This window comes from Cryptomeria japonica, chromosome 11 (assembly GCF_030272615.1).
Source record: "Cryptomeria japonica chromosome 11, Sugi_1.0, whole genome shotgun sequence".
NCBI classification, from domain to species: Eukaryota; Viridiplantae; Streptophyta; class Pinopsida; order Cupressales; family Cupressaceae; genus Cryptomeria; species Cryptomeria japonica.
In genome coordinates, this window is record NC_081415.1 from 262,903,613 (window position 1) to 262,919,469 (window position 15,857).

Below are 15,857 nucleotides of genomic sequence, written 5' to 3' on the forward strand. Positions count from 1 at the left end.
ATCCTATTTATTTAATTAAATATCCTAGCATATTTAATTAATAAATCAATTTGCCATTAAATCATCAAAAAGGAATTAATTTGAGATAATTTGAAAAAGAAATTTCAAAAAAAGAGCAAAATTGAATAAAAGTGAATAAATCGAAGAAAGCTTGTTTTAAGAAAGGAAAACGGTTTATAAATCAGTTTTTTCTGATTTTATCTCAATCTTATCTCAATCTTATCTCCTTCAAATATGAAGAAAGCAACCAATCACATCAAATCACCTGGATTGTGCTACTTTTGGGAGAATCTTGACCGCTCATCAACAATCAATCTTGACTGTCGCTTTCTCTCTAGATTTTCTATAATTTCAGGCTCTCATCTCTCAATAAAAAAAAAGGTTAGAGATTTAATTGTTATCATGTTGGTTTTGCTCTAGAGCCATTGAGAATATTGCATCTTAGCTTATTGCATATTAGATTAAACATGTTAGCTTGATAGAATCATATAACTTGATAATTATTGTTAGCGTCTAGATTTCATATAGCTTAATCTTTCATTCATATAGATTAAATCCTCCATCTTGGTGTAGTCTAGTCACTGGTATTGCTTAGATAAATCTGAGAGCAAATATACACTCGCATATTTTAGGAGGCAATAGGTCGACTTATTATGGTTTTAAATTCATTGATTTTGATCAACTAACCATGCATGCAATGACTTATTGAGTGTTTGTGTTTCAGATACAGATTCCAAATTTCACACACACACACACACACACACACACACACACACACACCTTTCAATTCCTCGAGAAGGAGTTGGTTGATTATCAGAGAAGATGTGGTAGTATGGAGGTCACGGGGGACAAAGGTAGACACTGTAAAAATATGGAGGTGAGACGATAGGAGCACTAGGTAGATATGATTTCGTTGACAGAAAGTAGGAGTTAGCACAACCTTTGGAGGTGAATATTTCATGTGTGGTGCTTGTTACTCTTTTAAAGCAACCAAATTGTATCCAAGGAGGATTTCACGCAGGTCAGAATGGTAGATGGGATTGTTAGAACAATGATGAGATTGTTAGATTGAAGGGATATTTAACAGGAAGAAGGGGATTTGGTAGGTAAGGCAAGATGGCATACAATTTTGGCATCAAATGTTTGTGCAAAGAGGAATGTAGAAGGCTCAATGGAGAAAGTTTTTTGTCATCAAAGAAGATGTTGTGTTGGAGGCAATGATCTAGCGATCGCAATCAAAAAAAGTTTTGGAACCTCGTACGCGTTTTGTTGTCAATAAAGGTACTATTCTATTTTAACATGCTACATAATCTATACCTCAGGCGTTGAAGCTGCAGCTACAACAATTGCGGGAGGAATATCAAATGGTGTATTAAAACCCACTACTGCATCCTGAAATATATATTGTTTGTATCAATTTAAATCGATCTATAAATGAAAATTCATTTATATTTACAATTTTTAAGTGATTATTAAATAAAAAATCAATTCAAATTAACAGTCCTCTATTTGCATGTGATCACTAAACACCATATCCACCAAATCACCAGTCAACGCCACATCCTCTATAGTGGTAGTCTGACATCTACTCCCACAAATTGTACACATATGGGACGTGGAACCATCTTCATTGGCCTCGACATCCATCCTAGAGCATATACCTGAACAACTAGGACACACATGTTGAATGGGCTCACCAAGGCCATATGGCTCAACTATTGGATCATCGTCTGGGCCAAGAGGGTGTGATAACTTTGTTCCATGTTGAATGATGACATTGGGCAATGCAGTGGCCGCCAAAAGAGTCTATAGCTCCATTGACTCTTTCAGGGTTACTGGGATCATGACATGGACCACAGGTTTTGGTGCTAGGGGGATGCGAATTTGGGGGTTTAGTACCCTCCAAGATCTAGGTCTATCTTGGGTAGAGCCTCTACCTCTACCTTGGAACTCTCTCATATAAAAATATTTTGGTTTCTCAGTGAGGATAAAATCACAATATAGTTTCCTCAAAAAATATAATGGAACCTCAAAATTATTACAAGGTGGTTGGTCAAAGACCATCCACCACCTATCCCAAAAAGCATTTTTCATCTGCAAATGGCTACACCAGTGTATAAGAAACCTCTTTGAATTAATAGGTAAGGTCTCAGCCGTTTTGGGATCAATAAAAAGAGCACATATTTGTGCTTATGTTTTGTTTTCACTTCAGTATATGACAACCCACTAGCATAAAAAGCACGACATCGATCCCTATATCTTCCCATTTTGTAATTTGATTGGAAAATTCATTGGCACTAATAGCCAAAGATTCTAGGGTTGTGGCAAGGGATGCATGATTCTCATGCTCGGATGCCTTCAATCTATTCACCAATCTAGTTATTTTGACACTGTTTTGTGTTAACTGGTTTATCAAATCCTCTTGTGTAGTTTGTGAATGGTTTACTAGAGGAGCTGGAGGGTTTGTATCTTGAGGGTTCTCCTGTGGGTTCTATTATGGGGTTTTCCCTAAGTTTTCAAGAGGTGTGTCTTGCAGGGGGCATTATTTTCTAAATCTGATATACATTCATAACAAAAAAAATTTAAAAATAACTAAAAATGATGAATTTACATTCTAATTGCAAATATAATTTATCAAATGCATACAATAGATGAAAAATACAATCTCGTACCTCTTTCCATTGTGTGTGTGTTTGATTTTAAAAAACTATGTTCATGTATTGTGTTGCTTGAAACCCTTAAAGTGTTTTTTCTTGCTATCGTGGGTGAAAATGATCCAGCAATTACAGTCAAAACAAAATTATTGACAGCAAAACGCGTATGGGGTTTTGAAAACTAAACTGTGTATGCATTTAGTATAAGCAAAACCCCGTACCCAGTTTTTCTTCATTTAGCCTCAGCAAAATGATCCAAAACATGTATGGGGTTTTTAAAATGTCAAATAACCAGTGCGCGTTTTGTGTTTTTCCAACTTTTTTTTTTTTTTGGGGGGGGGGGGGGGGGCGTCCACCTGTTTGCACACCATCTTTGCACACACACCCATAGCTAAAACGAGTCACACTAAGGTAGGGTACAAAAAGTGATGTAAATTGTACATGGTTATAATTTACGATAAAGTAGAGAGAGAGAGAGAGAGAGAGAGAGAGAGAGAGAGAGAGAGAGAGAGAGAGAGAGAGAGAGAGCAAAACTACAAGGAGATAAGACATCACTAAATTCAAGGGAATAAGATCCCAAGCTTAGGATCTTAACTCATACAATCACATACAAGGACACAAAACTAGACAAAAAAACAAACAAAAGGCAAATAGACAAAAAGACACACAAAAGGGGTTACCAGTAAAAACAAAGTCTCGAAGTCAACTAGTTAAAGAGACCTTGATAGTGAAAATATCTCAGCCAGTAATATAACCTTCAAAATGCTATCTCAAGTGGTCACATGGAAAGAGAAAGAGCATACATCGAGTGATGAACCAAGATTTAATGGCTAGTGAGGTATATTATGCTATGGGTTCACGGGGAGGAGAAAGAAACACATGGATTCCACTAGCTAGCAAGCTATGTTATGGTAGGTGATCCATGAAAGAGAGGGCGAAAAGAAACATGGATTCCACTAGCTATTAATCTGTGTTATGCTAGGTGAAACATGGATTCTCATGGGACAGCAAGTCATGTTATGTTGTGTGATCCATGTAGAAAGAGAAAGGGAGAGTCAAAGCAGTCTATCATGTTGAGTTATGATAGTCAACTCATCCTACAAAAGGAAAAGGAAGAGTTAAGTAGTCTATCAAGTTATGTTATTATATATAGTCAACTCATCCTACAAAAGGGGTGCCAAGCAAAGGTTTCATAAATCGCAAGGTGACTGCAAATTGGAAAAGGAGAATTAAATAGTCTAGCAAGTTGTGTTATGCTAGTCAACTTGTCCAACAAAAGGGAAATTTCCAAGAAAATTTGTCTTATTACAAGGCAATTGATTTGACAATATTTTTCCAAGTGAAGCTTTCTTATCACAAGGTGAGCAATTGTAAAGGTGTTACCGGGACACTGCAACAAGGATAACCAAACAAAGCATTGTACGTAAGGAAATGTGCAACACAAATTCATCATAATCTATAAGGAGGTTGCATGTATGCCCTCATTAAGATGTCAACATAGGATAATATTTATGTCTTAAACCAAGACAAGGATACATACCTTTACAAACTAGGATCCTACTCAAATGTGTTATATAAAAACCTTGATTGATATGATTAAATGTAAATTGTAACTAAATCAAGAACGCATGAATCACATAACTTGAAATGATAAATCTCAAATTTGAAGCTTAAATGTAGAAATATGAAAACAACATGAAATCATACCCAACCCCTTTGGAAGAGGTACAAGTCAATCATGAGTCAATGATTCCTTGTCATCCTCCAACATCTCCTAAAGCTTCCATCATGATGAATGAATTTGATGCAAAATCAATGCTTCTTGATTAGATCTTGACTTTTCTGGTTTGAATCTTCACATAAGATTGCATCTTCACTTCATTAGGATATCATAATATTACACCTTCAATTTTTGCTTGAGTGCTCTAGATTCATATCACAAATGAGGAAAGGAACTCACTTATATGTGAGATCCTAAATTTTGTTAGTTTAGGTTTTTTATTTTCCTTATGTTAGGGGGTATTTATTTTTCCTACACATATATTATTTAAGCTTGCTTAGGTTAATAGGAGTGGTTTATATGAGGACACGTGGCGAAATACTTCAGCTACATGTGTAACTCTCCACCTCACATGGGTAGTTGAGTTACACACCCTCTTTTGGCTTGTTGTGCCACCTCTCGTAGCCACTATTTTGTCATTTCCTAAGTGGGTTATGGGGTAGTTGGGTTTCACACCTTCTTTTGGCCTTATGTGCCAACTTTCTCAACTTATTTTTTGTCTTCATGTAAGGAGGTTATGCCACATGTTTTGGCATTTACCAAGAAGGTAAAACCTCCCACTTTTTATTGGAAATAGGAGTTAATGCACCCCTTGGATGTATATGCTTATATTTTTCTATATAATAAGCACTATACTCTCACCTTCACTAGTTAAGTTAGTGGAGTGATAGCTCGGTGAGAGTCTTCTCCAAATTCTCCTCTTTGTCTCTATTTCTCTCTCATATTGAAATTATCTTCATTCAGCTATTTTGATCTTCGATCATCCATTGTGTGAGGAGTTGCATGTGATCTATGACCAACATCAGATCTTGGCTCGATTCTCGCTTCTCGTAGAATCTCACATGGTATCAGAGCTTATTGTCTGGTATAGCTCATTGCTTTTTTTTGATTTATTTGAGGGATTTGAGACTTTTATATAGCTAATATTTTCCTTTAAAACTAAGTATGCTCTTCTCCTGCATTCTCGTGTGATCTGGAGAATCAAAACAGTTTAAAGGAAAATAGCTTCTAGTTAAATCTGGTTTACATGTATGTGTTCTTGTAAGATCTGGGTGATTGCAACTTTGTGGTAATATTGGAAGATTAATAAGAATTTCCAGAGTGTCCATAAGGCTTGACAAAGTCAAAAGTGACTTTTACTTCACCAAAATCAGAGTTTGGAGGACACAGTAAAAAATCGGAGTAAATTTTTTTTACTGGAGTTGTTTTTATTTTGGCTTTAGTGTTCCAACTTCTGTTCACTTTCACAAAAAACAATTTTTGGGTTTTCTTCCCAGCATCAAAAAACTTTTGGGTTTCGGATGGTATTTCTAGAAAATTAATAAATGTTGTATAAATTGAGCTTGAATAGGGCCTAAGCCATTTTTCTATCAAGGAAATTCAACAACATTTCTTAAAAGTTGCACAACTTTTGCCTCGGGTGTCAGATTTTTGCAAACAAATACTTGATGGAAAGTTGGAAATGAGCACTCTCCATTATTGCAGGTCTAATTGAATTTTTTTGCCTTTGTCTATCAGATATTAAAGGTTGGATCAGCTATTTCGTTTTCTCTTCAATTGGTCATATATTTCTCCTCACAACTCTGTTTTTCAAATACTAATAGTTGTTGGAAATGTATTGAGATAAATTAAGCAGTTATAAGGCTAATTTGTTCTAGATCTTGTCTCAAATTATTTGTATTTAAAATCTCTATTGGTTTCTTAAAAGAATTGTAATCTAATAAAAAGCCTTGTAAATGCACTAATTATAAAGTGCCAACCTTGTAATATTTGGGGGGGGTGATTTCTGAGACTAGTGAAAAGGGGGGGTGTCTCTTGTGCCTTCTTTCTTGCACTTTTCCTGATTCTTTGCAATCTTCTTTTCTACTATCATGGATACATCTATAGTTCCACTTTTAACACCATATAATTATTTTGAATAGAAATCTAAGATGATAATATATCTGAAAAGACATGGATATCATCGTGTTACTATGAGACTTGAAATTGAACCTCAAGATGCTGTAGAAAAGATTAAATGGTTTAATAAATGTGATGAAGCTTTTGGTACTCTATGTATGTCAGTCTCTCCAGACCTTCTTTTTCACATTGAATCTGCCACTACACCAAATGCAGTGTGGATTACTTTGGAAAACCTCTTTGGTAAGTAGGATGAGCTAAGAGGTCATCAGTTAGAGAATGAACTCATAGGGTTGAATCCAACCAATTTTGATACTATACAAGACTTCTTCACTAAACTTAAGTCTGTAAGATTGCAATTGAAACGATGTGGAACTAAGAAAGATGATAAGCAACTGATCTTGAGTATTCTTTCTAAGTTTGGTCCTAACTATTCAGTGTTTGTTTCTACATTCTATGCTACAAAATGTGCCCTAGGTACCACATTCAAAATGCCTTCTCTTGATGAATTTGCTGTAGAACTCACTAGGGAGCAAGACAAATTGGTTCAAATGGGTACAATAAAACCCTCTAAGTCACATGCCTTAGTTGTAAATCAAGGCACACAAGAACAAAAAGGGTCTAGTAAGCAAGATAAGAAACAAAAGAACCAAGGAGAGAAGAAAAAAGATCAGAAATCTGCTACTTCAAAAGCAGATAATCAGACCTCTTCATCAAGAGGTGAACAACCTGAGAAGGAGAAGGTCAAGTGTTCTTATTGTAAGAGGCCTAGTCATGATGAAAATAAGTGTTTAAAGAAACAAATTGATCACCTTTCAAATCTTCTTGAAAAGAATAATATCAAGGTGCCTGATTCAGTCAAATAAAGTTCATCAGAAGGATCTTCTAAGGATACAGATAAGAGTAAAGGGAAAGGAAAGGGTAAGGCCCTAGTTGCTATTGCTTCACAACCCAACTCTTGGATAATTGACTTGGGTGCTTCGCACCATATGGCTTCTTCAAAAGATGATTTCACCTCTTTAGAGCCATGTTCTATGCCTTCCATACTAATGGGTGATGACACTCTTGTTGAAGTGCATGGGAGAGGGTCTGTTGATGTGGGCGAAGGAACATTTAAGGATGTCCTTTGTGTTCCATCTTTATCAACTAATCTCCTATCTGTTTATTAGATCACTCACACTGGTTCTAGCAAGCAAGTTGAGTTCACACCAGATACAGTGGTAATCAGTGAAATGCATAATGGGTGTACTATTGTTGTGGGAAAAGCAGATCATCAATCTAGATTATATCAGTTTTCTCACTTTGTTCCTGACTCTCCTTCGACAGTTTTACTCACTCATGCAGATGAGATTAGTTGTTTGTGGCATCACCGATTTGGCCACTTGAACTATCGTTACTTGCAACAACTCAATAAACAAGACATGGTTTCAAGGTTGCCTTCTATTCAATTTTCTGATGGAGTTTGCCAGGGATGTATTCTTGGTAAGCATCTTGAGGAGAAGTATGATAAAGGCAAAGCATGGAGAGCTCCACAGCTATTGGAGTTCGTACATAGTGACTTGGCAGGACCATTTCCACAACCATCTTTCAGCAGGGCTAGATATGTCTTAACATTTATTGATGACTTTTCCAGATTTACATGGGTTCACTTTCTCAAACAAAAGTTTGAGGTATTTGAGAATTTTCTAGATTTCAAAGTTTTTGTAGAGAAACAATCTGGGAAGTTCATCAAGATTCTGTGTACAGATAATGGGGGTGAATATGTTAATAATCAGTTTGAACAATTTTGTGCTTCAGAAGGTATCAACATGCAGCACACAGTTCCATACAGTCCTCAGTAGAATGGTGTCACAAAACAGAAGAATAGGTCCTTGAAGGAGATGGCAAATTGTATGATTCACTCCAAGTCTTTGGCACCTCAGTATTGGGCAGAGGCCATGAATTGTGCATGTTACATCCAAAACCGAGTTCCTCATAAAGATGTGAAGGGGGTAACTCCTTTTCAAGCTTGGACCGGTCGGAAACCTACAGTTAAGCATTTTAGAGTGTTTGGTTCTCTTGCATGGGCCCACATTCCAGCAGAGAAACGCAAGGCTATGGATCCGCAGAGCAAGCCTTGCATATTTGTTGGGTATCCAGATGATGTCAAAGGGTATAGACTTCTCCATCCCTCTACACATGAGTTGTTCATTGAGAGGAGTGTTCATTTTGAGGAGAGTTCTTCTATTTCTTCTCATACCACTTCTCCATCCACTATCACATTGGAGACATTTCATGATGATGACAGTTCTTCTGAGGATCTTAATCCTCCTAATCCTATTGAGGAGTCTTCTTCCTCCACTTCAGATGGTGATATTGATGGTGAGGATTCACATTCTTCTCATAGTCATCCTTCAGAGGTTGATGATTCTCTCCCAGACTCTCCAGCTTCAGTGCCTCTTTGGGCTCGACAAACTTTTGAGTTAGCAAGAGATTGGCTTGGTGATCCATCAGATTCTAGAAGAACTAGGTCACAATTTCAGCAAGCTCCACATCTCTTCATTGCTTCAACTTTTGATCCATAGTCTTTTCGAGAAGCTACAGGTGTTCCCGAATGGGATGCTGCAATGCAAGAAGAGTTTAATTCCTTGGAAAGGAATCACACATGGGATTTAGTTCCTCTTCCTAAGGGAAGGAAACTTGTTTGATGCAAGTGCATCTATCGAACAAAATTTGCAGCGGATGGGTCGGTTGATAAGTATAAGGCTCGCTTGGTAGCAAAAGGCTTTTCCCAAGTTCTAGGGGTTGATTACTCTGAGACTTTTGCTCCAGTTGCTAAGATGAATTCCATCTGGCTTGTCCTTGCTATTGCTGCAACCCATTATTGGGAATTTCATCAGATGGATGTCAAGAGTGCATTTCTTCATGGTGATCTTCAGGAGGAAATCTACATGGAGTAGCCACAAGGGTTTGTTCAAGATCCTTCACTTGTGTGTTGACTTCGAAAGTCTCTCTATGGCCTCAAACAAGCTCCTCGAGCTTGGTATGCCAAGGTGGACTCCTTCCTTCTGACAGTTGGTTTTACTTGATGCCATTCTGATCCTAACGTCTACATTCTGCACCAGGATGATACTCTCACATTTCTAGTTCTCTATGTTGATGACTTATTGATCACAGGGAGTCACTCATCCACCATCAAGGTAGTGAAAACTGCTCTACATGATAGATTTATGATGTCAGACTTGGGTCTTCTACATTACCTCTTGGGAATTGAGATTACTCAATCTTCTTCAGGCATATTCCTTGGACAACCCAAGTATGCACTCGATATGCTCTCTAGATTTCGCATGGTTGACTATAAACCTGCACCTACTCCTTTTTTGTCTGGGGTCAAACTTGAGGCTAAGTGCTCTTCACCCTTGGTTGATAGCACTTTATATCGACAAATTGTTGGGAGCCTCATCTACTTGACTCATACGAGACCTGACATTTCATATGCGGTGGGCATGGTCTCTAGATTCATGCAGGAGCCACATGAGTTGCATTGGAAAGGAGCTAAGAAGATTCTCCACTAAATTCAGGGTACTCACAATTATGGAATTCAGTATGCAACAGGCATGGATATTGACTTGGTGGGATATACGGATTCAGATTAGGCAGGTGATTCTTAGGATCGCAAATCCACTTCAAGGTATTGCTTCTCACTTGGTTCTGGTCCAGTTTGTTGGTCGAGTAACAAGCAGTCTGCAATTTCTCTTTCATCGACAGAGGCTGAGTATCGAGGGGTGGTTAATGCTACCACTGAGGCTATTTGGCTTCAGAATATTCTCACTGAGTTTGGTATTCCAGTTAGGAAGCCTACTATCATCTTTTGTGATAATCAAAGTGCTATACAGATCTCAAGAAATCCAGTTCATCACCAGAGGATGAAACACATTGAGATACATATGCACTATATTTGGGAGCTCATTCAGGAAGGCATCATTGATCTTAAGTATTGTTCTACAACAGAGAAAACTGCGGACATCTTCACCAAACCCTTCACCGAAAGCAAGTTCCTTCATTTGTGATCTCTTCTTGGGATATGACAGGTGTCTACTTCAGGAGGGACTTCTTAGTCCTCCTTTCTTTCTCTCCTTATTTAGGGGGGGCTATTCCTCTTATGGGGGGGCTTCTTCTTTTGGGGGGGCTATCTATGTACATGGGTACCTAACATGGTTTCATTTGTCGGGACCCATATTTTCACCCACCTAAGCTACGCTTAAGGGGGGGTGTTAGTGTATGTTTTTTATTTTCCTTATGTTAGGGGGTATTTATTTTTCCTACACATATTATTTAAGCTTGCTTAGGTTAATAGGAGTGGTTTATATGAGGACACGTGGCGAAATACTTCAGCTACATGTGTAACTCTCCACCTCACATGGGTAGTTGAGTTACACACCCTCTTTTGGCTTGTTGTGCCACCTCTCGTAGCCACTATTTTGTCATTTCCTAAGTGGGTTATGGGGTAGTTGGGTTTCACACCCTCTTTTGGCCTTATGTGCCAACTTTCTCAACTCCTTTTTTGTCTTCATGTAAGGAGGTTATGCCACATGTTTTGGCATTTACCAAGAAGGTAAAACCTCCCACTTTTTATGGGGAATAGGAGTTAATGCACCCCTTGGATGTATATGCTTATATTTTTCTATATAATAAGCACTATACTCTCACCTTCATTAGTTAAGTTAGTGGAGTGATAGCTTGGTGAGAGTCTTCTCCAAATTCTCCTCTTTGTCTCTATTTCTCTCTCATATTGAAATTATCTTCATTCAGCTATTTTGATCTTCGATCATCCGTTGTGTGAGGAGTTGCATGTGATCTACGACCGACATCAGATCTTGGCTCAATTCTTGCTTCTCGTAGAATCTCACAAATTTAATTGGATGAAATGGCCAACCTAGAAATGTTATTTTTTTACATCGAGATAGTTTTGAAAATTGTAAGATTGACCCTATAACCTCTTGAAAATTTAGCCAAAATGCACTCAACAATGGAGCTTGGGCCAAATTTGTCCCAAAAAAATAGGTCTGATTTTTTAGGGTCATTAGACTATAGGATCTAATTCTTGAAAATGCAAGTTTCGTGATGAATTATGATATTTCAATGGGAAAAGTGTTATTATTTTTGAATTTTTGAAATAGGTAAAGACAAAAACTAATTAAAATGATGAAAGATAAATGGTACGCCTAGAATTAAGGGCCCAAATAAGAGTGTGATAAGATTTAAATTAAGATAGACTCATATTCTTGAACTAATTGTTAATTAAATACATATGGTCCTATAATGCATAGTAAAATGAGACACACATAAGTGATTGCCAAAAAAGTGTGGAATTGGACACCCTAATTAGAGGTGTACAATTTACGATGATATATTAGTCCCCACTTTAGTGATCATATGAAATTACATGCATATGCAAGATAAAGTATAGAAAAGTAAACATTCATGAAAAAGAAACGTATTTGTAAAGGTGTTGAATGAAACCCGAAGTATAGAAATACCTACAATACAATGTTAGGAACCGCATTCTGCAAAACCACTATGTCAATCAAAATCATAAATCACCTAAAATGCTTACTAAGAATAATGAAATCAAGGGTAGCTATATGCTTTCTACTTGCTACTTAGGAGGTAGAAATAAGGTTTCATGTATACTGCTTTCAATTGTGAAGGATAGGTGATTACAAATGCTCTCAATGAGGTTCAAAATGACTCAATGAGCATTTGGAAGTATAGAGGACTAAAACTTCATTCCAACATATTAGACAACACACGAATCAAAGTCCTCTAGGTCAAGATATCAAAGGATTAGTGACACATGGCAAAATAAGGGTTTATAAAGAATCTTACATTTAAAAAGTGCAAATCCCACTATTCATTTGCCTTATTCATCTTTTGTGTTTATTGTAGAGTGGTCTACCAAGGTCAAGATTTTGAGTTGAGTGGTACCTTCTAGGTAAGTAAATAATTGGTTGGTTGAGTTTGTCATAGGTGCCAAGATGGAACAAAATTCACTTGTGCATGGTTGCAAGTTAGGTCTTATAAACTTCACCACCAAGAAGAGTTATACATATCATACCCTTGGAATCTTACAAGATCATACTTAGTATTGATTTGATTGATGTCCATTAGGTCAAAGATCAATTTATATTGCAAGGTAATAGAGTGTTATTATGGATTTAGTGACCATATAATGATAATAAGAGTTTATAGATACATTTTTATTTATGTGATATCTATGATTTAGTTGAATTAGAGAATGATAATGGATGTCAAATGTTCATAATCTTTGTGAGTGATTAGTTAGAGAGCAAGGTACATGAGTGGTACAGGAGCACCTAGGACATAGGCTTAGATATATTTCTCATTTCGGCTTGTACTGACCCTAGCCAAGTCAGGTATTGAATAAGGACTCCAAGAGGGTCCAAGAGTGAGTGTGATGAGTGAAATGTAAGCCTATTTTGAGTTAGATCTTCCTAGGTTTGCATTTTGTACCTAGGTAGTGGTTTGAGTAGGTAGTTGACCTTCTTGATGGTCAAAAGTGTCAAAAATTGGTATAGGCAATAGGGAAGGTTAAATTAGTCTTAGACATGTTTTAAAAGTCATGTGTGATGACTTAGAATAGGCCTCATAGGTTGAGAAGGCCAAAAAGTGAAAAAGTGCAAAGTTGCAAAAAGTTGTCATGACAACTTTTGTCCTAATTTGATTAGCGATGGAGTTAGGGATTGTCCAACGCCCTAGAAAGACTCCAAAAATGGGAAGTGATATAATAACCCTCTCTTTAATGGTTACCAAGGTTGGAGACTTGGTTTTGTAAGTTCAACAATCTGAAACTACTCATTTTCAGACTAGTTGGCAGCATTTTGGCTTGTTTTGTTCATTTTTGTAAATGCAAAATGGATTGAATCCATTAATCCAAAAATGGATTGAGTTTCTTTGGTGTGTTACATAGTTTTTAGTTCCATTTAAAGCTTTGTAGATAGTTTCCATTAGTGTTTTCTTGTTTTGGTTTGCACACAGCCAGTTTTGGCTTGTATAGCAGTTTTATGTAAAATGGTTGCCCCATGAATTCCACACGTGCTACCATCACGGAATATTGGGAAATGAAGGGAAACCACTTGTAAAGTGTACATATGCAGGGACAAGTGCTAGAGATGATTTTCAATATGGTTGTCACCTTGTTCTAGGCGAGTTTTGGAGCAACCCAACTAGAGGAAACAAGGTGAAATTGAAGTGCAAAGTGCAGGGGTGAATGCCAAACCACCATCTAATATTTTGGAGGGGTACATGAATTTAGAACAAAGTTTCCAATGCAAGGAGAAGCCTTGACAAAATCATTTGATTCCCAAACACCAACTTGACCAGTCATTGTCGGTTAGAAGGCTTAGAAACCCTTCAAAACCCTCATTTTGGGGTTAGGAAATTGTATGGTAGAGTAAGGAACCGAAACCACAAACTAACTTGAGGTTAGATGAGTCATTGAAGAAAATCAAAACTTTCTATGGGGTCTTTTGGACCGTTTTCACTCAAGCCCTAGAAAACCGGATTTTGGAGGCCTAATAGGGCTAATTCCTTGTAGCCCTTTCTAGGCAAAATATTGAAATCGGTAAGAAAGCTAATGATTACAAACCTCAAATGGACCCAAAAGGCATTCAAAACATGTTAGTAGCCACCTCCACACCTCTACATCAACTCACAATAGTAGGAGGTCAATTTGACAAGTTGAAGCCAATAATGAGCACATGGGAAGCATTGTGAATTGGTAGGGTTACTAGCTAAAACACTTGAAGCAAACACCTTGGAATGGTTAAGAAGAAATCCCTAGAAGTGATTGAGAAGGAATTGGAGGTCTAGAGTGCAATTAGGCCTAGAGAGTTGGTGGAATTGAGCAACACCAACTAGGTGAAGTGTTAGCAAACTAGGTGAACCCCATCAAATTGGTATCAGAGGCTATAAGATTTGGGCTAGGTGAGTAGACGTCCTCAATGGAATCTATAGGAGATAACAACATGGTGACCAATGCAGAGTTGGCAAAGAAAGTGGATGATCAGGAGGAAGAGAAAAGACTCCTGAAGGAGAAGTTGCTAGAATTGGAGAGTAAACTTGGTGAGGTAGAAACCAAGGCAGATGAAGTGCTGGTAAAGGTAGAAGGAGCAAAATGGAAGGGTAAAGAAGTGTCAGAGATTGACAAAGTACCTAAACCTAACCCTATCCTAGAACAAGAACCTTTCCTGAAGGCATTGAAGGCCTTAAGTGGGAAATCACTAGAAGGATTGCCATTGTTCACTGGTAAGATGGAGGCAGAAGTGGTCCTAGAATGGATAAAAGGCATGGAGAACCATTTTGAATGTGAAGGCATAACTGAAGCCCAAAGAGTTAAGGTGGCCAAGTCAAGGATGAGAGGAGATGCTCTCACATGGTGGAAATTTGTGCAAAATGAGAGGAAGAAAATGGGCAAAGCACCCATCTCTTCTTGGAAAGGGATGTTAGTCAAAATCAAAGAAGTTTATCTCCTTGATGAATATGAAGTACAAATTCATAGGAAGAGGCAAAATTTAAGACAAAAAGACCTTGATATCAGTACCTATACGAAGGAGTTTCACAAACTTAGCCTTAGATCTCATGCGGTGGAAGAAGAGAGTCTCAAGGTTGCTAGGTACCTAAATGGTCTACGATGGAACATCCAAGAAGAAATCAATCTAATGAGCTCAAAAATAGTCCATCAAACCTATCAACTTGCCCTTAAGGTGGAAAAAAAACTGAAAAGAAGGCATGACTCAAGTAGCAATAGGGGCAAAGGTAGAGGAAATAACAATAGAGGCCATAGGGGAGGCTTTGGAGGAAGAAGTTCTGAACAAAGAACACAAGGAGAGTCTAAAATCACTGAGCATCAAGAGAGTGGCACTAGTAAAGGATGATTCAATAAAGGAAGGGGGTCCAACAGTGGTTTCAGAGGAAGATCTAGTGGCCAAGGTAGAGGTTCCTCATACTTTGCAACAATGAAGTGTTACCATTGCAACCAACTTGGTCATCCAGCATATAGGTATCCAGAGAAGGGATCATCATCACAAGGTGGTGAAAGAAGAGTGAACTATCTTCAAGAAGAGTCTTCAAGTAGCAAGACTTCAGAGGTTGCCCTAGAGTCAGAGGTAGGTGACAACTTGATGATAAGGAGAACTTTGATCAAAGAAGTTGTCAGAGAAGAGCCAAGCCAAAGAAGTTCCTTATTTAGGATCAAATGCAAGATTATGGACAAATTTTGTAAAGTGATCATTGATTCAGGGTCAACAGACAACATTGTGTCAAAAGAGGCAGTGAGTAAGCTCAAATTGCAAAGGATACCTCATAACAACCCTTATAGAGTCACTTGGTTGAACAAAGGCCAACATTTCCTAGTCAATGAGCAAGAATGGGTAGATTTTACCATTGGGAGGTATAAGGACAAGGTGTTATGTGATGTCCTCCCATGGATGCATGCCATCTTCTATTGGGAAGACCATGGCAAT